Source organism: Dermacentor variabilis, chromosome 1, assembly GCF_050947875.1.
Source record: "Dermacentor variabilis isolate Ectoservices chromosome 1, ASM5094787v1, whole genome shotgun sequence".
Lineage (NCBI taxonomy): Eukaryota > Metazoa > Arthropoda > Arachnida > Ixodida > Ixodidae > Dermacentor > Dermacentor variabilis.
This window is the reverse complement of record NC_134568.1, coordinates 280,594,383-280,617,326: the sequence shown is the minus strand read 5'-3', so window position 1 is coordinate 280,617,326 and position 22,944 is coordinate 280,594,383. Positions and strand designations below refer to the sequence as shown.

At 48.5% G+C, this 22,944-nt stretch overlaps 1 protein-coding gene across 2 annotated transcripts in view; it reads left to right on the top strand.

Moving 5' to 3' along the window:
• The window catches only part of LOC142565788 (synaptic vesicle membrane protein VAT-1 homolog-like), a 66,039-nt gene that overhangs the window by 17,550 nt on the left and 25,545 nt on the right, over positions 1-22,944 (top strand). The window lies entirely within an intron of this gene.

Below are 22,944 nucleotides of genomic sequence, written 5' to 3'. Positions count from 1 at the left end.
TAGGGTGCCGACCGTGGTATGTCTTATTCTTTTCTATTTTTGAGTGAGACCTCCAATTTTATGCTTCAGTTACCCTAAGGTTTCGTTTGTTTGCTTTTTAGCGTTGTCTTTTTGGTTGCACTTCATTAAATCATGTTTGACCAATCGCTTTCGTGGGCATGAACCATAGCTTGAGGCAGCATCAACCTGAGCCGCCACGCTGGTTCGCTGAGTATTAGATGAACTTGCGTGTTTAAAGAAGTTTAGTTTCCGCCATTTTTATTTGTATGTGTAGTGTGTGTCTGTGTTTACAGAAATCTACTTCAACGGAAATATCGCACTGGAGTTGTACAGGCAGTAACGAAAAAACTATTATTGGCGCAACTCGCTAAAGCGTGAGGCTGCTGTGCTGAAGAACATGTGGTGGCGGTGGCTCGATTCCGCCCACCGAAAAATTTCCAGGTTTTTTATGGAAGAGGCCGCCGAAAACGGTTAAAGGGCCCCTCACCAGGTCTGGCTATTTTGAGCTGACAAGCGCAGTGCATACAATGCGCGCCAACGATCGTGTCTGCTTAGTATCACATCCCTACGTGCCGCGGAAAGAGCTTAACACTTAAACCAAACGCCGTTTTCCCTTCTCCTCGTGGGCGCCGCGCTCCCAGCCGGAAAATTGACGTATATCGCGCAAGTGCGTCTGTGTACATGTTAGTACTGTGACGTCACTCAGTGACGCGTGACTTCGATAATTATTCAAAGCAACATCAGTTATTTGTTTAATCTGTGGCTTCATCAGACGGATTATAAGAGTAATAATAAAACATGCGAACAGAATCTCTGCGTGTTTCTTGCTACGGTACGAAGTCAAACGAGAGATGTATGTACTTCCGTTTCGTCTGCTTGTTCCCACGTCGTGCAGTCGGGCGCGAAGACAAGGGAACTGTCATTTTCTACCGTGTTCCAGCGCCGCGATTATGCTTTCATCCTCTCGCAGCTGCTTCAGTGCTCGTGACTGTGGCACCGGCTTATACCGCTAATCGGGTGTTCTCGTGCATAGTGCGCAAAATCGTCCGCTGCGCGAAACGAGACAAACGCAACAGCTTGCGCGTGATACCTGTCACCGGAAGTGCGCCACACAGAAAGAACGCGACAGGGAAGAAAAACGAAGGCAGCGTCCGTGACGTATTCGTCACGCGCTCCTCCGGCTCTGACATGGGAGAACGCAGAGAAGCAACTTCGCTTGCGGGAGGCTACACGGGGCAAGTGGAGTCTTATGTTGGCGGTGCTTCACCTGCTGAAATCATCGGTTCGCAGCACTTCAGTTATTTATCTCTGCTATTAAGGAACTAAGTTCCAAAATTCTTGCTGTAGAACATGCCTTAGAGGGCTCGTAACAACTTCCAGCGTATAACCAAAATTTCCTTTGTGGCCTGGTGATGCCTCTTTAAGAGACATACTGAAAAGCGCATAAAGTGTCATGAGAATGCTAATCGCATTGAAACGGGCGTATCAAGGTTTCCAACTCTAAATCAGTAATAAACATGTCGCAGTTTCGCCTGAAAGAAGAATCGATTGCGATAGCAAATGAAGTACAGTTATACGAAGTAAGGGTAGTTCTATTGGCCGTATAAACTTCGAGACATTCGCTTACTGACTGAATTAGTAAGCATGGTGTCAGCGCGAACACGCAAACATCAACTCATCACTCTATGAGCGCGGACACTCGCTGTGAAAACGCTGGTGTAAGCTAGTGCGGCAGTAGCAGCAAGCTAAGTTACCTTGCTTCAGCGCAAGAGCTGCGAGAACGCAAAGGTATGAGCCGTCTGCAGATCCCTTTCAAGATACGACGCGCGCGATCGTGCAGAGTACGCACTTATTGGCGCTGTCGAAGCGGCGCCTCCCTCCCTCCCGCGCTGCCTCCCCGCTTTCCTTCCTATCGTGCGCGAGATTGAGCCGCCGTCGTCAGTTCTTGCGTCCGGTCGCCAAATGTGCTGCTGCTGCCGGAGCCCAATACCGCCCCCCTTCCTCCCCCACGGCCTTTCGCGCGACGGGAGACGGCGCGTTCTCTCCGCCTTCCTCCCTCGCGCGCGCCCCATAGAGCCGCGATCGTGTAGTCCCCTCGCGTGCTTTCACTCGCACATACGGCGCGCTACGATAGTTTTATCGCCTTTGGACTTCATACGCGAGGCGACGGCAAAAGTGCGCCTGGAGTGTCCATATAATTGCTATAGCCATAAAAATATAACAGTTGTGCTTGCTGCATCTGTCAAGACGTCTAAAGCGCAAAAATTTATAACTGCTCTCATATGCGTACACCGCGGATTTGGGAGGACTTTTGCAAAACACTTGTAAATATTGTAACAATTCCGCGTATAAGCTGTAAACTATATCAAATTTGTCCTCCTTAAATGCTTTAACCGATGGCAGTTTACAAAACCGCCGTATTTTTCGTGCAGAGCTATGGATTTGTAAACTTAATGGCTTTTTACGCGAAGGTCCTGAATGAGGTTCAAGGGAGCTCCTAAATGAACATTGCTTCCTACAGATGCTAGGACTTTCTCTCAAATGCTACAAACTTCATTCAAATCGGTGTAGCCGTCGTGTCACGTTCGATTCTGCGTTTTAGATGCACATGAAAGGGGAATTGTAGTTAACCCCGAGCGAAAGCCTCCTGGGCAATTGGAGTTGGCCCCGAGCTAAAGCTTCCTCTTAACAGAACAAAACTTCATGTGAATGTAACCGCTGCTAAAACGGAAAGTGTCGTTGTTCAGTAGAAGTGGGATTTCGCGCATACGGTTAATCACTTCTAGCGCGCTGTTTGTCTTGCCTTGTGGATCACGTATGCACATTCATAGCGCCTGCTTATTCCATTCCACTTCATGGACGCACGAAAGTAAAGCACCTAATTGCATTGTATTTAAAATGTAAAGATGAGGTGAACAAATTCTTCCGGTCTCACTGCGTACGTAGTTGGCTTGTTTAACACAGGTCAGGCGTCTGCGACGATATTTAGGAAAAGGGTGGTATCCATGACTGAAAGGGCAGTCCACAGCCGCAAGCAGTAAAGCCTGCGCCGAAAGCTCGATGCCCAGGACATTGCAGTCAACGGGAACGCTGAAGTTCCGCAGATTTCTAATGCGAAGTCGTTTTGCAAATATGCATTTCGGCGCGTAATCGCCGCCAGTATCGACACCCGACCCAGATTTACTTGGACATCGGCGACGTTTCCTTGCTCGCGTTTGAAACCCGCCGAAAAGCTCTGCGAGAGGCCGCTTGTTGACTGACAGCCGCTTGTTTGTCACGAATTTCTTTGCGTAATTACTGTTGTTATTATCGTGTAATGGTTCCATCTGACGCGCGCCGCATGTCGACGTTCTTGCGAGTCGCGTTTGCACTGCCGCAGCGCCGGGCACTCGTGTCGCTGACGCCTCGTCGACCGAGTGAAGCAGGTGGCCGGTGCTCTACACGGATTCTTTGCGCATTCGCCTTGGAAAGTGAAGACTGCCGGGGCAGCCGCTTGTTCACCGCGTGCCAGCCAAGTCTCCAAACGCGAACTTGACGTGCAGTGATCCGAGCCAAGTCGGTCGCGTGTTTGGCCGGTAGCTTCGAAGGCGCGGTCTAGGTTCGGCACAGCCCACGAGACCCGTTTCCACCGAGCTGCATGCCATTGACCGATTCCGCTCCACAGTCAATGGTCTCGTTTCATGCGTTCCTTGTTTCGAGCCACTGTTCAGTGTCTGGCATCAAGCTGGGCTGGTCGGTTTTCGTACAATATGGCGAACCGCACAGAAGAGGGGCAAGGTGAACGCATATGTACTGTTCGTATCTCTTGTATGCGCTGTTCGTCAGCCTCTGGTTCCTTTCAGCTTCTATCTGTTTATTACAAAACAACCTCAAATTCGGCTAGCTTCGTGTGACTCAAGACCGTCATCAAACATTTCGGCTGACGTACTGTCCGGTATATCACTTACTGTGAAATAGTCTAAGGCACACCTTCGTCCTAGGTGCACGATTTTCTACTCGTGTCCGGTTCCTGTACTACGCCGCTGCCAAAAATGGCGTTCGCTTGCGAACCTGGCATGCAATGTTTGGGCTCTCTCGAAGGCAGTCACGCAAAGCCGTCGTCCGACCTTCGCTCTATATTTAGGACGCGTGCCCTCCCGCGGTGCTGCCTTTGTTTATGGCTGAGCCTGCGTCTCGGGGGTGTGCGGTTCAAGGGGCGCGCAGGCCATGTGCGATGGACGCTGGGTTCACCGCATGCGCTCGCAACGACTTCAGCTTGTGCAGCCCTTCGCTGTATACGCTCGGACCGTCGTAACGACAACGTCGCTTCGCGTGGTTCAATCGCCGCTTCTTTTCCCGGAACAGCCTACATTTGTAGCATTTCGGCGCCTTCCTGTACACCCCAGCGATATCACGCTATTCCACGGCACGGGCGTACTTCAGCATCAGCTGCAGCCACGTATGGCAAACTAGCATACGCTTGACTATGTGGCCCACACGGGTAGCACGTATATCCAACTCGATCGCTCGGGTGGCGGAGAGGCTGAACATTGCACGTTCAGTCCCGAGTGCATTCTGTAAGATGAGAAGCCCTAATTATACGGAAGGGCACTTGCAGGTGTGGTTGCGAAGTGTAGTTACTACTAAACGTCCGCAGTCGCTGAGCTTTTCTTTAAGCAGGATCAAATGACATGGTGTTGACAGTGCTCGTCATTTGTGAAGCGTTTTATGGGGTAGACGGACGTTTCGTTGTTCGGCGCGCTTTTTTTATGCTCATATTGCAGGGGTCTCAAACACGCGTCACACTCGCCATGGTTGCGTAGTGGCTTTGGCGTTGCGCTGCTAAGTCCGAGGACGCAGGATCGAATCCCGGCCGCAGCGGCTGCATTTCGATGGAGGCGAAATGCAGCGCCCGTGCACTGTGCATTGGGTTCACGATAAAGAACCCCTAGGGGTCAAAAATTATCCCGAGTCCCCCACCATGGCATGCTTCATAATCATATCTTGGTTTTGGCACGTGTTTAAAATCCCAGAATTTAATCGTAAGCACGCCATACGCGAAGCCTTCTTATGTGGCCTATCATGCCTTCCCTATAGTATAGTAACGAACTTGGTTGCCGAAAGCTGTTTCTCACCTCCGAGCTCCATCCCTGAGCATCCAGGGGGAACTCTTGTGCCCTGTCTGCACGCTTCACTTCTTTTTTGCATAATGAACTGAGTAATTTTGTGCTGCCTGCATGATAGTTATAGACCCACGTTGGTTTTTCCAATTAGTCGACGTTTGCCGCTAATGCATGCGCCGTCCTGGAGCTGACTTACGGCGCGCTCGAGCTACTGGGCGGGCGCACACCGGCCAGCAGAGTGTAAGCAGGTGTCCTTTAGTCTTTCGAAGACACGTGGTAAAATGTCACGCTGTGCCACCCATTGACAACATGCACTCGCACAAGTGATGTACACGATTGATGCGCGCAGCGACTTCTCCGAGAAAGCAGCCGCGCCGATATGTCGTCACTATAGGGTGTGCGTATAGTCATTTCAGTGCGAAAGCGTCGTACGGGTCATGAGGCGGGAAATCCGGCGTAGTTGGTGTGACCACACGATGGTCCAAAAAGGCTACAAACCCTCGACCTTTGGTGTTAAGGCAAATTAAGGCGCGGTGAATTAAGGTGGAATTAGGGCACTCGAACTTTGTTGGGAATCGAACCCTCGACCTATGGCATGTCTAAGCATCGTGCGGCGGTCGCAGTGCTTTCGCATTCATTCACAGAGGGATAACTAAGTGCTCGTTAAATTTTTTTGAGTTCGAATACGAATCGAATGCTTCTAGAAGAAAATTGAATATCGAGTAGGCATCTAATAATAAACAGCCGTCATCAGTTATAATGCGATGTTCACATCCTGGTATTTCTAAACTTCGCAAGCTTCTTACGTAGTAAGTTGCGTAGCGTGGTTTATTAAAAGCACAAATGTGGCATCAGGTGCAAACAAGTAACTTCTTTGCATGCACAGGATTCTTAAGTATGCGAATGATCGCTGTAAAACCTGTAAAGCATGGCTGCCTAAGCAACGTAGCCTGCTCCACTAAGCAAGTTATGTTTCATGTCCATACTGTGCCCACGAGGGTGAAAACTTAACATAGTTCTACTCCAATTCTCTTTAAGTGGGCGCAGTTGACGATTTGAAGTATTCGAAAAGTATTCGAAAAAATATTCCCATTTGGAAAGTTTCGTATATTCGGACAGCCCTGTCTCACCGTATATGTGACTGTGACGTTAAGGCGAGATGAGCCTCCAAAATCTATTCTCATTACTAACAACGCTATAACCGGATGAAATTTATGAACTGTATAGTTTAATTAAGCTCCAATTTTTAAACCCTGTTTTAATCGAAATATTACGTTTCTGTTCCCCCTGAAAGTGGAAAAAGTAGGGTCTTGTGTGCAAGTTCGGAGCTTCATATCATGACAAGTGTTGTAAGATAGCCTACATTGTTCCACATAGAGCACAGATTGCAAGATATGTAAAAAATAATCGTGTTGCGCTTCATTATGTGTTTGTATATATTTAAAGAGACTGCCATTTTCGAGAACATTGTTTAGTGGTTTCCGAAAAATGCACATAACCAATATTACTGACCGTTATATGCATATATTTTGCGTGCATATGCAAAATGATCTGTAAAAAGCAAGTATCTGGGTCTTAAAATTTTCGCAAATTTTGGTTATGTGCATTTAGGGAAACTACTCGACAGTGTTGTCGAAAATGGCGGTTGAGATCATTTTCTTCAAATGATAAAACGAAACAATTTTTTTTAGCTTCCCTGCAATCTCTGCTCTGTGGAACGGCTGTTTGATAGCATTTTATTAGGGATTGATACGAAACTCCAAACTTGTCCAAGAAGCCATATACTTTTATTTCCACTTTGAGAGGACACAGAAAAATAAGACTTCGATAAACTAGACATAAAACAAGAATGTTTCGCCCAGTTAGCTTTATTAATCCAAATACATTACCGGCGTGCATGCGCGGCGGCCTCTGTAGCTATATGGTGGTCCTGCTGCTGAGCATGAGTCGCAGGTTCCACTCCCGGTTGCAGGGGCCGCATTCCCGTATATGAGCTGGACTCGGTGCTCGCCGCCGTGTAAATAGTCGTGTGGTTCTCGGTTTGCACTGTGAAAGTAGGCTATAAAAGGCGTACGCGGGAAAAGAAACGCTTCGTTTGTTCTTCGCGTTTCTCGAATTTTCTCGGGAAATTCTGATAAATGGCAATGAACGTTTGAACGATGCTTGCGAAAGCGTCTGGCGCGTTCCTGCACGACAGCGGTGCACGAGCTCCCAGGTTCACCCGAAAGCACGCGTATCCGAATCGGTGTATACCCTCTTAAATAGTCAGTAAATAGCTAGTAAATGCACGCGTTTACTAGATTATACTCTGCATTTTACTACCTTTACTCGTTCTGTACTCGTTCTGAGAAGCCAAAAAGGCTTCTCAGTAGTTCTAAGTAAATGCTAAGCCCACTACTTATGCAAAATGTTAATTGTCCAATTAGGCATTTTGATTTCTCGTAGAATGGCCGCCTCATCGAGGAATTTAGACTAAGGGTTAAAATTGTGCTATCTGCCGTGGGCAAGTCTTAAAAATTTGGTGCCACTAAAAAGCAAACACCCTGCATAGTGTATAGCCGCCCAGATTCCATATTGGAGGCTTCTCGTTAACGCATGAGCCAATCTAAATCGCTATAATGGCCACAACAGTATAATGGCCGCGCGCGGCTTCGGAGCTGCAATTTAGCCTCACCTTGGCATCATGACATGCTCTCGACTTCGCCGCAAGAATCATAGGCCGGCAAGGACCTTTCGTTGGGCGATGCATTTGCACGCTCCCGGAATCCATCGTTGGATCGATGCAAACAGGAATGTGTTAAGGATTTCGGGAGTCTTATTCAAAGTGCTTCACTTCAGAACAAATTGTATACGTACGTCGTATATCGTATCGCGTCTTGAGCTCTTGGCATTGCGCCGCATGTTTCTTGTTCTGTATTCTTGCAATTCTTCCCCGAGTTCCCTTTTTTATGCAGGGCGTCTCGGGTAACTTGCGGTAAGTTGACGCCCTCTATTCGGCGCTAAACTCGTCCTTCGCAAGAATTTAGTAGCGTCTACACCGAAGATATATGCCCCGCGTCATTTCTGTGCATTCGCATGGTCCGGCACGAAGCTCGTTTATTTATTCGCGTCTCATTTGAGCGCAGCGTGAGAGGCTTGCGAACTGGCTACTTCGTGACCGTCTTCATTTCAAAAGAATTTACAGCATGTTTTATTTTAAGCGCCAGAAAAAAAGCTACGCGAAGCAGCTTGCCACGAGCAATTCACTCTCGTTTTCAAAGGCTGTCTGACAGTCCGGTACTTACGCTTAAATCTTGAAAGTAATAGAAAATCTACGAAGTAGTTCATTAATCATAACAAATAGACCTTCTTCAAAACTGTATAGCCATTTTTACCGCAGCGCAGTTTGCCAAGCTAATGGGCGGCATGGTCAATATTTTACCAAGTCAGTGAAAGCTCTGTATTGGAAGGCAGGTTTTCGCAGGCGTGCATATCGCCGACATGCAGCTCTTCCTCGGAAGGGGGAAGATTAGAAGTCGAAGAAAGGAAAGTAAAAATAAAACGCGTCAGTAAACCTGATCTTTACAGTTGAGACGTTAGTGAAAACTTTCGGCCTTTCTCTATCGGGAACCTTTCTTTAAAGCTTTTCGAGTAGGCCAATTTGAGAGGTATCAGAACAAATCCAATGCCTGATGTTTTGGAGGTCAGGGGAATAGGGACCTATAAGGCGCCACGGTGGTGCATTTTATGAAGTGGCATATGTAGTCGTGGTGCTCGTGATATCGCATCAGCGTCGAAGTGTTAGCCTTTACAATTCGCGCTCCGTATGGACGATGACGTACATGTTGCCAATACTTCTGCAAATGTGGAATGTGGCGAAGCCCACTTGTGGATTGGAAAAGGGATCCAGTTCGAAAAAAAAAGTTTCACCATGCGATTTTGCAGTTTTTGATGGTATAGTTGGGCATTATTCACTGCGAACACAGATTGAGTCTTCAGTGAAAGGGAGTCGTTGGTCTAGATCTGTACAACATATGCAACTGCTGCATTGCGCGCCGAAAGTTAAACTAGATTTAAGACGAACGAGATGTACTGAAAAAGCCCCGTCAGCCACGAATCATGGTCGACTGTCGATACATGTGTGAAACATGGATCACTTTATGTCGGGGGTGCTGGAGACTTCTCTGAAAGAAATTGAAGTATACTATAGTAGAATGACTTGGTGCATCTTATGATCAGTCATTATTAGAGGAACTGTATATTTGAATATTGTCAGTCATGCTACGTTTCTTCATAAAAAGGATTGAATCACCCGCTAGAATTACACGCACAAGTTATTGGCCGCAAGAATTTCAAGAAAGAAAATTCGAGGTTGCTACCGACATGCCCCATGTCAAACGTCGCGTAAACTACGGTAGTGCCTTCACCAAAGCCGCGCTCTGTGACGATACGTGTCACTCAGTAGTAAAATGCATGTAATTTAGTTAAGCAGGATGTTCAATTTGCCCTAAGCTTAATCTCTGTTCTATTCCTTGCTACCCCTGCAGATTGCAAAAGTAGGTTGCGTCCACAACTGGACGCTGCGACTGAAGGGGATAGGGGCCGTCTTACGCAGTTAAGTTAAAGTGAAAGCAGCAGGCCATACCTGTGGTGCGTACGCTTACACGAGGCGCCTTTCTTGTAGCAGCTGAAGCTAGCTGGGCACCTGCGCCTCCATTCCTGCGTCCGGAGGCCTCATGTAGCGCGGTTTTTTTCCCGTAGATGCTGCATCCGTTCAGGACTCTTGTTCGGTAGGAACCGCGTGATTAGGTGCCTCCATTCTAGATCCGGAGGCCTCGTGGTTTATTCTGAATTTATAACTCAAAGGGAAACTCTTAATTTTCGAGGCGAGATCAGCATGCCTTAGAACGTGTCGCCTTAAAGTGAGGTACACGAAAGAAGGAGCACGTGCTTGCTGCGGTAAAGCTAGGGAAACGATGGAACATGTTTTACTAGGTGACGATGTCGACCCGGGTAAGCATGTCCGCATCAGATTAGTAAAGGGCGCTTGGAGGTTCGGTGCCAGAAAGGTAGACCACAAACAACGGAAACGTACAGAAAGTTCCCAATAATGGTTCAGAAAGTTTGGTGGTAAATTTGTCTAAAAAATAGGTAAGACATTCGGCAAAATAACAAGAGTTTGGTGACGCAACCCACCGCCCCGTTACAAAGGCGACGCTCATATCCAACCATGCCTCTGAGATTGCGTGCGCTGGCAGGTTTTTCTCCGGCCGTCCCTTCCGCACGGAGAGAGCGTAGTTCAGTGGTGGGTGTGGCCGGCACCTTCGCACCGCGGCGCATGCCACCGAGGGCTTTCATTGCGCTGAGGAGGCTTTGGACGCACCGATACAGTTGCTGCGGCTTGGATGAAGTGACGAAATTTCGCACTGCTAAATATCCTTCACTGATTTGGAAATGACTGCTGAAGGTCTACGAGGGGCGAAGTCATGGCACCTATTTAATCTCTGCACCCACTACATTCACGTGGCATGTAGAAGTGGAATATCTTTCGAAAAACCCCATGTACCGTAAACCCACCGTACTTCAGGTTTTGCGGGTTATATGTATATAATTTTGTGAGCTGGTTCCAAAGCTCACGAAATTATATACATATAACATGCAAAATCTAAAGTATGATGTCGGCACTTGCTTTTGTTTGTGCACTTCTCCGTCTCTTCTCTCTAGAGGATGCTGCTGTGATAGTAGTCCTTGTGCATTGCTTTTTGCAGTCAGAGTTGAAGTCGGTTCAGGATTTTGGTGCGGGTCGTTTTGAGGTGACATTCAAGTTAAATAAGGCCGTGGTTGATAGCTTCTCAGCTGATCCTGCATTGAAGGTTCGCGATGTCGAGGTTCGTTTCGTGTATCGAGGTGTTCGTGTGAAGATTGAGGGTTTTTGGCTAACCCGCGAATCTTTCAGACCAAGCTCTTGTCACCGAGCTGAAGTTCTTTGGTACGATCCACGGGATCTCCGAAGAGTGCGTGCCGGGGTTCTCTGGCAGGGAACCGGCGCATTCGGATGGAGATCGCCCGGCCCGTTTCTAAAGTTCTTCGCGTAGGAGAGCGTCGTGCAGTTTGAATATGAAGGAGTCGTTCGGTTGTGGCGTAGGGGTAACCTGGAAGATCCCCGTGCGGCCGTGTGCGTCACGCCGAAGTGCGTGCGCTGCGAGCAGTTCGGCCACGTGGCCTCCGACGCGACGTGCGTACGATGTGGCGGAGGCCACGCGGTCTCCGCGTGTAGTGTCCGCACCTACTCGTCACTAGCCGCGCTGCCAGAACAGCAGGAACCTGCAGCAGTGGAGGCGGTCGCTTCGCCGGTAGCTAGCACAGCAGTCGACTTGGAGGACGGGGACAGCCGGGCTTCTTTGAGAGTGGTAGACACCGCCGAGGGTGGCGACGACTCGCGACTGTCGCTGCTGCCCCCGTAGTTCTTGCGGCGCCGGCCGCGGCCTCTGGCAAACCGGAGTCGCTGACTGGCGCGACCGACGGTGTTCCTTGCACACTGAAGGCGAGCAAGAAGCGTAAAAAACAGCGCAGTGAGTGCGCTGGCTCGGCTTCCGGGGACGCGGCCGCGCGGCGGGCGTCACTCTGATGACGGTGGCTCCCATAGCTCGGAGCCTGGCACTCCTGAATTCAAGCGCACTGCTGCGGAACCTTTAGATTCAGACTCGGAGACTGACGTCCCTTCGGACACTGAGTACTTCTACTAGTGTGCACAGTGAGGGGATCGGATGCGACTGCTCCGAAATGTCATACCATGTACTTGTGAGGGATCTCCAATCTGACTACCTGAAGGCAGTTCTAGGTTTTCTAACTTATTCGGCTTGTATTACTCAATACTAGCCAATTCTTTTTTTCTTGCCTTTTTCTTGTCTGCTTTTCTTAGCTTTCCTATACATTTATTTCACCCAATGTGGCTCCTTCTCATTGTAGCTTCTTTCAAGTGTAGAGGTTTGTCACGAGCTTCCAAACAGAGGTTGTCCACGTAGCTAAATCCAAAAAGGTAGATATTCTCGTGCTCCAAGAAACTTATGTCCATAGGTTAGGTCAGACCAGCCACATTGACAAGATTTTTCGCACTAGGTTATTCTACAGTTACGGCGAGTCGTGCTGCCGAAGTACGGCCATTTTGACGCCAGATTTTAGTGGCCTTGTTCTTCGTCATGCCAGGGATGCCGAGGCCCGTATTCTGTCAGTGGATCTTGATTGTGGCATTCGAATTCTTAATGTCTACGCTCCAAACAAGGCTAAAGGTCAAAGCGAGCTTTTCGCTGCATGAATCATACTTGTTAGGCCCCTCTCGGCTTATTCTTGTGGGAGATTTCAACTGTTAGAACAGGTTGATCGCGTCTCACATAGAGGAACTCCAAAATTCAAAGATAGGGCTTGAAATGCTGTACTGCGAAAGCTCGTCGATGGGCTGGGATGGGTTTATGCTTGGCGCGTGCTTCGCCCTGGACAGTCGGGAATGACTTGGACAGGAAGACGCTTGCAGAGCCGCATCAATCGTTTTTAAGTCTCGTTGTCACCGGCTTCCAGTATACATTCTTCATGGTTGGTTCCTTCTTGTCTTAGTGACCACTGCTTCCTACTTCTGCGGTTTGCCGACCAACATTCTCGCAAGGTAAGAGGCTGGCGCCTAAATCCACGGCTCCTAAATGACATGCAGGAAACTGCAGACGTATCACCCATTCTCTTTGGATCACTGCGCAACAGAGAATCTAGATGGCATAGAATGGGATGAAGTGAAGGCCAGTGTGCAGGAGAGTGTTCAGGTCTTGGTGCAAGCGTCGAGCGCGCGAGATTAAAATCGTCTCCGACGTGATCGTCCTGCTCGAAACCACTGTCATGCGGGCCTGGTATTGCTCCGGCGCTGGCCTCACGCCGAAAGGAACTTCGGATCCTCCTCTAGCGATGCTGAGATGACTTGAGAGCCACGACCCGAGCAGGGCAGATAAAAATGGAAACGTGGGGCAGCAGAAACGTCCTCTTTTAAGAAAAAGCACTACTCTTTCCTAGATCCAAGTGATGGAAGCATAGCAGATTCACCAGACGGAGTTCTTGCACTGGCGAGGCAGCTTTACACGAACTTGTATGCCGAACGAGCTGCCACTCCAGCTGTCTTTAGTTTCACGAAATGAGTCGCCGGAAGTCTGACTCAGCCATAGTCGAGGACTAGCTATTTCCGGCTTCGAAGTCTGTGAAGCATAATCGCAGTCCAGGATCCAATGGTCTGACAGTTGAATTTTATGTGAAGTGTTGGACACTGTTAGAGAAACCGTTATATAATTTGTAAACAGTGAAGGCTCTGTCAACGTCTCAGAGGGGATAATCACTCTCCTTTGTAAGGATGAGTCAAGAAGCACAGATTTAAGAGCATGCATGGCGTCCAATCACACTTCTGAACTGCGATTACAAGCTGAAGTGTCTATGACTAACTCAAGTACTCAACACTGTTTTAGGTCCATACCATGCATGTTTTGTCCAGGGACGTTCCACCCTGCTTCACGGTTTAGCAGTCAGGGACCTTCTCATGTAGGCAAATGCCAGGAAACTTCGAGGTATTCTGTGCTCCTTCGATCAGAACGCTTTCGATATCATTAGCCATAGATACCTGTTCCGAGTTTTGGAAGAGGCTGGCTTTAGCGTGCGTTTTCGGCAGATGGTCCCAGCTTTGTATTCTCGACCGCCTTCTGCTGTTCTCATGCAGGACCGCGTCTTGGAGGCATTCATTGTGGGACGTGGTGTACGGCAGGGGATCCTCTCGCCTGCACTCTACGTGCTCTACGTGATCACACTACCTGATTACTGGCCGATGACCCGCTAGTGCCACTTACTAACCTATTCTACTTTTTAGAAACAACTGGTTATCTACACGAACTATAATGCAATGCAGGTTTACCTGCTCTAACCTTGCGTTTCCTTCTGCCTTGTCTGGCGCAGCATGGCCTTACTTACCCTTGTGCCATTAAACCCCAACCAACCAATCTACGTGTTCGCTTTTGAACCGCTTCTGCAGAGGTTGTCCTTTGAGAGTAGAATTGGCAGGTTCCTACTTCCACCAGGTTCCCCTCAGGTTGCACTCTGCCTATGACTTGTCTATTGTCGTCCCAGGCGAGGCATCAGCTTGCAGTCTTGGATGTCATGTACAGTTACTGCGCGCAAGTGGTGCAAGGTTAAATAGGTCGAAAAGTGCAGCCATGTACTTGAACTCCACTCCGTCTAGTCCACAGCCCGTTCATGGTCTTCCAATACGCGGCTGCGCATTCTTCTTCCAATTCGATCCAGATGGTCTGTCTCCTGAAAACTGGCAGCAAGCTAAGGAGAAACTTGAAACCGGGATTCAAAATTCAGCGCGTTGTCGTGTCCATTGACGGCTCGATTTCAGTTCATTTTCCCACTGTGTGCCTCGCTCAAGTTCCCTGCCCACCATTTATGCAGCGGCTGCGAACTCTCTCGTATGCCTCCGCAAGGTTCACCCCGGCATCGATGTAGTTTCAACTCTAATCCAAGAACTAGTCAATATACTCGCCCCAGGTCTCCCTCCGCATTGCCAAAGGTAAAATCTGTCCATCCACAGGCCAAGCTGGAAGCTCGTTACGGCCAGTTTCCTGCGTTCATGTCCTGCCTGTTGCGACGGTGCCTGCCGTTGAGTGCGCTCCTTTTTGTGGCGGTCGTGAGGATTCGGCTCATATCTTTACGCAGTGTTTGCTTCCCGCAGCTCTTCCCCAACGGATTACTAGTCTTTTTAATCTCCCAAGTATTCCATATCAGACTGTTCGATATTTTGCACCCTTTGCCTAAGCAGGCGATCGACCAGTTCGTGCTTCTTGTGGAGTGCTCATACCAAGTTTGGTTGGCACGCTGTGATGCGGTTTTCGAGGGGCGGGCGCCGGGCCTTCACGAAGTGCTTGCGAAAGCACGGAAGGAGGTCTGGTTCTATCTCACCCGGGAGCGGCATCACTGGGGCGACAAGCAGTTTCTCGAAGTGTGGGCTCGTCTTGCTGTGATTTTTTTTAGTCAAGTGGAAAGCTCTCAATTAAGTTATGATGCATGCTCCTAAGGTTGCTCGACTTGGCCGTGTGTGCCAGTCGATCCACGGGGTTTTGTTTGGCTCTATGGAACCCAGAGCCGGGACCGGTCGTGGCGCACCCCCGTGTGGTCGCGCTGCTCCGCGGATGGCTTTGGTGGTGGTCTCCATGGTTGTATGCCTTGACCTCTTTTGCGTTAACGCAATCCGAAGGTCTGTCACGCTCGTGTCCTGTAAGACCGGCATGGCTGTTTGTGTGCTGAGTGCAGTAGCCTAGTCGCGCTGCACCACAGCAGCCTCCTTGTCCGGGAAGGACCGTTGGCCCGAAACAAAGCACCCCGCCCAGTCAACCCCGGTAGAGAGGGGGTGCCCAGGTCAATGTACCGAATGATGGTGGGTTGATGAGTACATGTAAGCTCTGGGACGCGGCACCTCAGGGTGCCAAGTCCTCTTCCCATCTGACAACGGCACCTCGTGTGCGGATCAAAATCTGACCACATTCTATGCTTCTCGCGCCAATTTCGGGCCTTTGTGAGCGTGTACGTTGTGACAACTGGGATTGCGTCTTGAACGCGTTTGTTTTCAACTTCTGGTAGCGTGATAGTTAAGAGACGGAGGCGCTCTCGATAGGACCTTGAAGCCTCGTACGCCTGCTTCAAACTATTTAACCGGCCAGCGCACGCACGACATATACTGTCACAGACGGTTAAGGTGTACTGACGCTTCCGTATACAGCGCTTAAAATTGAGCGTATCTTCGTGACCACGACACTTTCAATCTCGGCCCGTTTTCTCTTTCAGTAAGATCGTCTGCTGCGTTTGTGAATGGAAGATCGTGGCTTCAATAGTAAAACATCAGAAGGTAGACATACCTGTTCAAATCGTCAATCGTTTCTTCCTGAAGAAATGCCTCGTCTGCTTCATCGCTGGTGTCACTATGCTACGTTCCATCCATAGCAGTAAACTCTCTGGAGACTAGACTTGTTGCAGTGGCTTCGTTGGCACTTGGATATAGTTCGATGTTTTTTTGTTTTTTTTTACAATTGTGCGCAACTGTATACGCTCAGTATTGAATGAAACAGGTTTTAATCCTTAGAAATGCACTGTGGTATGCGGTTGCGTATGCATTGTTTTAGGCCATTCTTATTTTTGTTATGCTTTTCGGGTTTGCAACCCGTCGCGAGGAGCTTCACATGCATGCTCGCGCAAGCGAACGTTGTTGGCGCTGTTGCGAAGTCGGGGGTCCGTGCGGCCAACGAAGGTCCCATTGGTGGTGCCACGTGCCGGGAGAACGAACTGTTCTGAGCGACATTGAAGAGAATGAAAAAAAAAACGATATTCAAAAAGTACATGGTTGAGTTTTACAGCATTGCCATTTGTTGGGCGTGTTGGTAAATTGAAAGCATATTCAGCGCCAGCAAACAAGGACGGAAGGGAGACAACACAATGCGCTAACTTCAACTTGATTTTCAGGAAATACACCAATACAATACATGCACAGTGGCGCCACCTTATCCAAATCTTACCCATACAAAAAAGCAGTCTCCTTATCGAACAGGTCGATTGAAGGGGCACTAACACACGTCTCTATTCCGCCAGATAGCCTGAGCTTCAATGATTTCTCGCACGTCTTTATCTTTGTGCTTCGCAAGAACCCGGCAGGATTCATACACCGGTGCACAGCCGCATTCTAGACAGTGGGTTGACAGATGACCGTATTGCTTATTTTTCAGTTTGGCCATGTTCCCGTAATCGGTCATTAAGACATCTCCCTGTCTGTCCGATGTATTTTTTCCCACAGGACAGCGGAAGCTCATATACAAGTCTCTACGCATTCCACTGGCGCTTTTCGATGATTCGTAGAGCATCCGGCAGCTGGCTTACGGTACGGGTCCGTCAATCGACATATTTTTGCCAGCTTTTCTGGTGCGGAAAAGACCACTTTTGTGTCCACCCGGCTAGCCATTTTCTTAAGTTTATGTGCCGTTCTATGCAGGTAGGGCACTACCGCTACCTTCCTTCTACGTTCCGTCCCTTGATTTGCCGTGTCCTGAATTGCCGACCTCTCAAAGTTGTTGAAGTTAGCGCATTGTGTTGTCGTCTCCCTTCCGTCCTTGTTTGCTGGCGCTAAATATGCTCTGAGTTCTACAACACGGCTCCAACTATCGAAGCACACTATAGTGGCGTCTTTGCATGTCCGAGTCTCCCTCCCCACAGTCGTCCGGATCCGCTTATGTCCTTTTCTTCCCTCTTTCCCTCGTTGAGGGAATTCACTGGCCAATCAAAACGCCGAATCTTTCACCACCTCTATCGCCCTTTACTGGTCTTCTACGTGCTGCTCGTGGTGCTTCCGTCTTCTACGTGCTGCTTAGGTCTCCAACGTGGCGCACATGTCTCCAACGTTGCACAATAGGAGGCAACCACTCGCCGTCGACGCTTTTTCCCAGTATAGTTATCGAAAGATTACCCTGTCATCGATCAGTTGCCTTTTCGTGCCGGTCCTCCACCGTGGTGCTCGGGCCTCCACCGTGGCACACTGAGGCATCATCATCATCAGCCTGGTTATGCCCACTGCAGGGCAAAGGCCTCTCCCATACTTCTCCAACTACCCCGGTCATGTACTAACTGTGGCCATGTTGTCCCTGCAAATTTCTTAATCTCATCCGCCCACCTAACTTTCTGCCGCCCTCTGCTACGCTTCCCTTCCCTTGGGATCCATTGCGTAACTCTTAATGACCATCGGTTATCTTCCCTCCTCATTACGTGTCCTGCCCATGCCCATTTCTTTTTTTTTTTGATTTCAACTAAGATATCATTAACTCGCGTTTGTTCTCTCACCCAATCTGCTCTTTTCTTATCCCTCACCCGCCGTGGTTGCTCAGTGGCTATGGTGTTGGGCTGCTGAGCACGAGGTCGCGGGATCGAATCCCGGCCACGGCGGCCGCATTTCTATGGGGGCTAAATGCGAAAACACCGGTGTGCTTAGATTTAGGTGCACGTTAAAGAACCCCAGGTGGTCAAAATTTCCGGAGTCCTCCACTACGGCGTGCCTCATAATCAGAAAGTGGTTTTGGCACGTAAAACCCCAAATATTATATTATTTTTATCCCTTAAAGTTACACCTATCATTCTTCTTTCCATAGCTCGTTGCGTCGTCCTCAATTTAAGTAGAACCCTTTTCGTAAGCCTCCAGGCTTCTGCCCCGTACGTGAGTACTGGTAAGACACAGCTGTTATAAACTTTTCTTTTGAGGGATAATGGCAACCTGCTGTTCATGATCTGAATGCCTGCCAAACGCACCCCAGCCCATTCTTATTCTTCTGATTATTTCAGTCTCATGATCTGGATCCGCAGTCACTACCTGTCCTAAGTAGATGTATTCCCTTACCACTTCCAGTGCCTCACTACCTATTGTAAACTGCTGTTCTCTTCCAAGACTGTTAAACATTACTTCAGTTTTCTGTAGATTACTAAAGTAATGTTTAACAGTCTCGGAAGAGAACACTGAGGGAACCGCGTGGCAAACCATGAACCCGCGGTTGGTTTCCCCGGGAGTCCGTCAATGACCCTGTCAACGATTAGTGGCCTCTTCGTGACGGCCAGGAGGGCGTCATTGCTGTCTTGAAGCGAAGTGAATGATGAGGCGTGAACATCAACCGTGACAACTGCATGTCGCTGGTGGCGCATCCCCCGCTCTGAAGGACCGCCAGGCACAACAGCGCCCAGCGAAGCATGGACAGAACGCGCGGAGTGATAACTTTCTTGACCGATCTTGCGTAGCTTCCGCAGCGTTGACTGCTATGTATGGAACGGAGTATAGATGGACAGGGTTTCCTTGAGGCGCGTAAAGCAGTGCTGGCAGACCTAATCGGTGTCGCGAATGTCATAAGCCTCTGGTAGTAGCTTCCTCAGGGAGGCAACATCCAAATCGTTTACGCAAGTTTTTTTTTTTTTCTTAGCAATCTTCTTGTGAACGCGTAAATAATCGGCACAGAATACTCGGACCGAGCTATGAGCCGCATGCATAGCGTGTAGTGAACAGCTAGACCAAGTCGAAACGTTTGTACGGAACAACACCGCACTGTCTTTTTCTGCGCCGCTGTGGTGCCTCAACCTCCAGAATGTCACGGTTTCATCATATGGTTTAATGTTTTATGAACAAGGCAGTCTAAAGCTTTTCACTGTGAAAACGTGTGGGCCATGCTCGTTATCGAAGGACGATTTCCGTCTGGCGCTACCAGTGACCTCTGCTGTTATCAGCGTGGGAAAGCACGTCAGTTAGGTGCTAACAATTTACGTCGCCTGTGGGAAATGCTATATTGGCCAAACCGGGTGCTGTCTGAATGAACGCCTGCTAGAGCATCACAGAAATGCAACTTCACGAAGTGGCGCTGGTCATTTGGCCGACCACATTCGCCGTTGCTCGCACAAGCCAGCATGCAAGGCGTTTTTCGAACGAACACGTGTGTTGCGCAAATATAGCAATCAGAAAATCAGCTGGGTAGCGGGGAAGATGAGCAAGATTGTACTGAGTGATGTGAAAAAGAGGGGAAGAAAAGAGAGGGGAAGGTTTTTTCACCTTTCTTTTTTGCTTTTATTCCTTTCTTCTTTTCGTTTCGACAGTTCTGATGACTTTTGCCGGGACCAAGGAAATTTTTTGGGTGGTCCTGCGCACTAGCAGCCCTCCCCCCCCCCCCCCCCCCATGTACATTAAGCCCTGTTTTCCATGAATAAAATTCAAGTCCGGCGTTCGTGTTGTCTTTCTCTTCTCGTCCGTGTTCAATTGTGCGCTGGAACGATGTTTCATAATGCTAATCATAACCAACTAGCCCAGCTGTCCATACTTAGCGAAATTACGCAACTTCGGCAGCCTTTGGCTCAGCCACGCCGCACTGCACTTTTCGGGACAGCTGAAACGAAGAGGTGAAGACGTAGCGACGCGGAAAACATGGGATAACGGAAACGAAATAAAAAGCTCGGGAAATTCTTTGGATAAGTTTTTAGACAGGCGCAGTGCGAGTCGCACGCGGTGGTGCCGAAGCAGGTTCCAGTTAGCATATGCTGTAACTTTAGTTCCAGTACCGTTGTACGTGGAGGATGGGGAGCAGGCAGTGGAGTCGCACCTCCATAATTGCGCACCTGCTGATTATGGAAGCGCTCCGTCGCTTACGGTTTAGCCTGCCTTGGCGACAGGTGATTTTTTTGTGTGCACCAGGCGGGTTTGTGCAGTCTGCCACAACATGCACTCGCTGTGTTTCGCATGCTGTTGACAAGCGAATAGTGGAGGCGCAAGTGCGGTGCCCACAGAGGTTGTAGGCTGCAAACTAAGTACGCGTTAGCACTGTAGGGGGCGGCTGCCCCCACCTCCACTCAGCTAGACTCAAATGAAATCTGACAATACATTTTCGTTGACAAGCTGCCTGAGCGAAGTTCTGAAGCAGCAAAGAAATTAGAACTACATTTGCGTACAATGCAAACTGAGACAACCACCAAAGGTACTGAAGCCAGCACGCTCAACATGGGCCGCTTCGGCCCGTTAGGTTTCGTGAATAAAGTAAATGAGGAAACATATTATCGCACCCACGTTTTGCCCGGCATAAGCGTACTTAGGTCCAATTTTTTTTTCGAAAATTGGAACAATTTACTTTTTTTCAGAACTCTTTTTTTCTAAAGCTAGAAAGCGCTGGAGAGCACGACATCGTCCCAAACCTTCTCTACAATTTAACTATTTTTCTTATATCATGTAGGAAGATACTTAGCATGAATGTTGCAGAGAACGTTGTTTGACACTTCTATAAAGTTTCTGTGTGAAATAGAAAACGCGCCAAGACGACTCAGTTTCAATTTTTTCCTGATTCAGGTCATGTTTGGAATATTTTTACATCCTTTTTTCGATTGTGGACAGCATAAAAAAACTGGAGCGTATTAAAATGAAACGTTTTTCGACACGTTTCTCGTTAGCATTTACTTCGGCCGTGAAATCGGAAAATACTGTGGTTAGCCATAGGACGTACGCTCGCGCCGCCACCTTGAAATATTTTTTTGGCCTGCTGGGAACGCTTTTCGGGAATAAAATTTACGGTGCCGTGCAGTTTGAATATTCCTACATGGCACATAGAAAAACCAGACAAAACAAAAAATATCAAGTGGACAGGCATGTTTCGTCTCTTGTGGAATCACCCTTGAGCGTTCGCACGAGATCGGCGAGAAGCGCTTCCGCCCATGCAGTGGGTGTGGGCGACCCGGTATTTTTTCGTGGCCGGAAGTGTGTGCACTGGGGGGGGGGGGGGGGGGGGGGGGGGGAATGGCTTTCGCGGTCGCTGTCTAGTGACTGGTCGCCGCGGCACGCTCGACGAATTACTCCGGAAGCTGCGCGCTCTTGGCTGAGCAACAAAAACGGCGTCTTTCCGGGTCGTCGCTTTGGGGCGTGACAGAACGATGCGGGTCCAGAGTGGCGTGCATGACCGTTCGCTGCTAAAATTGCGCTCGATGTTAAAACGTGCTGTGCGCAAGCTAATTTTCTAAGTTAATTTTTTGTGAAGTTTACGCAAGCTGGGCACTTTCATGCATGTAGAACTTGCAGCAGCTAATATTTATCACTTTAGACCTCCATATATCTGATGTTTTGTTTGCTATACCCTCAAGCAAACTGGTTAACCCTGTGAAAATTAGGTACTATGACTACGCACACCTATGCAAGCTGAGTTTGACTACATTGATCAGTTTTTTTTTCATGCCTATTTGAGTGGTGAATAAGTTGAACAAGTACTGCTAAATGTATGTCACAACTTGTTTAATAGTTGATAGCCTCATTGAATATGTGGAGTGAACTTTAGTTATAGCATTCTACATACCTCTGTATGCTGCAATGAACTGCTTATTCCTATGCATATTTATCCCACCCATTAAAAAGCACTGTCTGAGCAATTGCCAGCATGCCTCTGCAAGGCTACATCTTCCCATAGCTAGCACCATCTTCCTCCTCTACCTGTCACATCAGCAGCTGCAGAACTATCAGCTTGGGGCAGTTTTGTTGCCACTCTAAGCCACCTTTACAGTGCATATGACGGTGCTTTCATATATGGACCACATGACCAGTTGTCGTAGGAAACTGTAAATAAAAAGCTGATGACATTACTTTTGTGTAGTTCCACGGTCACGGCATCAATGACAGTGAATATGGAAACAAAGCTGCTCAAACACCACATGGAGACTGCTGCATTCCAATTACACATCAAAGGGCACACTGAGGCAACTTTGCTTTCTTACACATACACTTGTTAGCTCAATGGAATGCCCTTAATATGCCTGCTATACTCTACACTGAACTAACTGCAAGTCTGACCTCCACCTACACTTTTCAGGCGGGAGAAATATATTCTATATTCGTTAGCTACGATCAGGAGTTGCCTTCACTGAACCTTATTCAACACCAATTCGAATGATTGACACTGCTGCATGCGACGTCTGGTGACAGAGGGAACATCAACTGCTGTGCCACTGTCCTCAATCTAAATTGCACTGTATACTTCAGTGGATTGCGATTGCAGGAAGATATCTACTGTACAGTAAGTCTATTTGAGTAGTGACCTAGCTGCTCATTGGCCTGCAAGGCTATGAAGGCACTTGTCTCTAAAAATAACTGGTATGTGTGAATGCTAACGACTGCATGGTGCTGTCCATCTATGTGCATGTATTCACTGTCTCCCCTTCCTACCTTTCTGTTCCTCTTCCCCAGTGTACAGCAGCCAATATTCCTCGCTGACAACCATACCTTTTTGTAATCTGTTGTCCTCAT